Raw genomic sequence first — 2608 nt, forward strand, 5'->3', positions numbered from 1 at the left:
CCATGCTGTCCCAGGGTGTGTCCATGCTCTACTCATTCTTTATGCCTGCCTCCAAGCTGAAGGAACGTCTAGATCAGCCGTGAGTTGGTAGCTGGGGAGGGTGGAGGTGTCCTGCTCAGTGGGATCTTAAATTTCCAGCTGTATCAAGCAATAGTTAACTTTGATCTTGTCTTTGCCTACAATATGTCCCTCTCTTCTGTTTCACCTCCTTAACCTTCTGGTTTTTTTTGTCTCAGAATGACAGAAATTGTGATCTGTGTGTTGAAGAGAAAAGTGGGCCACCATGTGCAGGCTCTGGTGCTTGAACTGTGTTGCAACAGTGAAAGTGGCGAGGACATTGAGGTCCCTTATGTACGCTACATCATTCCTTGAGCTTTGATCGAAGAACCTTTTTTTTCTTTGCTGTTTTCTACTGTTTGAAATTGGCGTTCATAATAAAAAAGTGATCCAGATGTGATACATTTTTGTTTTGGTAAGGGCCAATACCCTGTTATCTCTGTATTTCCATTTGTTAAAGTAATAATCCAGAGTCCAGCTCCACCCTCACAACATGGAAATTTCTTAAAATTCAAAGATACAGGACAGCCTAAGTACAACTGATTGATGAGTGCGGTATGTTAACTTTAATTTGGCATATTTGCTAAAATAAATGGTGACACCAACAAAGCCATTAACAGGGTTAAATCTGAGGATCTAATCCCTCTTCCGTGTTGATTCTAAGATAGAGATTGCACACCTGGTTTACCACAATACAAATTATATTTAGAGGTTATCCCACCTCAATCTTTGGTTGTAAGCCATATTCCATATTTCTCATCTGTAACAAAGGGACAACAAGTTGTTAGGAATAAAGTACTTTTGTATGTATTACACGTGGATTTACTATTGTAATATGATGTGCCTTTTAAGTCTTTGAAACCTGTGCCTTTGCCATGCAGGTTTCATCCTACCCTCATGGTAGTTGATGGGTCGACTCTTAGTGAAACCTGTGTAACCATGGTTTCCTTCTGTAAGGAGGGTGTAAATCTGGTGAAATGTGAAGAGCCAGTACCCTACTTCCCTCAACACCATTTTGTTTTCAGGATCACCAGACTTCCTTCATTCAGGGCAGCATGGAGCTGTGTTAGGATGATCTGTAGCAGCAGGACTCATCACTGGCCTCACAAGAACCCCAATCTTTCCCTTTCATCTTGACAATTCTACAAAATCCTGAAAGAACCAATAGTTTTGACTACTTTCACATTGTTAACCCGCCCAGGTTACCCAAAGCTTCCATTTGTATTCCCATACTTCAGACAGCTTGATCCTCATTTCTAAAATGACGTCTCATTTCTGAACTATAACTGAATCAACAAGCTTGGGGCCAGCTCGATGGCCCCAGCATAATGTGCTTGCCTGTAAATTATATTATTGGTCTTTCATTGACTTTGTATTTCTAGATGTCCTTTTTTTCCCTAAATGCCGTTTTCCTTACAGCACAGAGATACTGAGTAGGAGTGCTTTAAAAACTTGATTGAGGCAATGATCTAGCAAGGAGAAAGCTTTTCCTACCACAGGTGCTTTTTTAAAAGATTTATTTTATTTATTTGAAAGAGTTACAGAGAGGGGTAGAGACAGAGGTAGAGAGAGGTCTTCCACCCACTGGTTCACTCCCCCAGATGGCCACAACAGCCAGAGCTATACCGATCCAAAGCCAGGAGCCAGGAGCTCCTTCCAGGTCTGCCACGCAGGTAAAGGGCCCCAACAACTTGGGCCTTTGGGCTTTCCCAGGCCAGAGCAGAGAGCTGGATTGGAAGGGGAGCAGCCTGATAGAACCGGTGCCCATATGGGGTGCCAGCACTCCCGGCCAGGGCTTTAACGTGCTGCGCCACACTGCTGGCCCCCCTCGTAGGTGCTTTTGTATACTGAATGCTCTGCAGTACAGATGCTAGCCTCTGCCCACTGAACATACAATGTATGAGGCTTGCATTCAAGTGGCATAATTTCTTTGCTGTAATAGTTTCCAAGTCCAACAAACTCCCATAGCCATGTTTAACATCATCATCTCTGAAATTTAATTTCACGTCAGGCCCAGACACGTGCAAATTTCATTTTCACTCTACTTGCCCTCAGTGATTACTGCTGTTGTCTGCTCTGAAATAATGTTCTGTTATCACTGCTAGATTTTCTGTATTTATCTCTGTAATTTCTGCACACGAGCATGCACCTATATCAGATTGACCCAAGAGAAGCCTGTGGTGGTATTTCATAGCCATCTTGTAGACCCTTAGTACACTGAGCTGGTATGATAGAGCGGGGGGTGTACTGTTAGTCTGGATTCTCTAAAAAGTTGAATCCATACGTATATATGGAAATAAGTATGGATAGATAAGTAGAGAAGATTAAGCCCTGCAGCCTGCAGGGGACAAGCTAGAGAACTAGCACTGATGATATAATTAAAATTTATGAAAGGGCCTAGGAACAAGTGCTATGATGTACGATTGCTGTCTTGTGGGGAAATTAGTTACATGATGGAGCCCAAAGGAAGTAAGGTGGGCGGAATCCAAAGTTGTTTACCACTAAAACTGATTGGCTGTGCAACATCAGGGGAGGTAACAAAACTAGTAAC

Source organism: Lepus europaeus, chromosome Y (genome assembly GCF_033115175.1).
Source record: "Lepus europaeus isolate LE1 chromosome Y, mLepTim1.pri, whole genome shotgun sequence".
Taxonomy (NCBI): domain Eukaryota; kingdom Metazoa; phylum Chordata; class Mammalia; order Lagomorpha; family Leporidae; genus Lepus; species Lepus europaeus.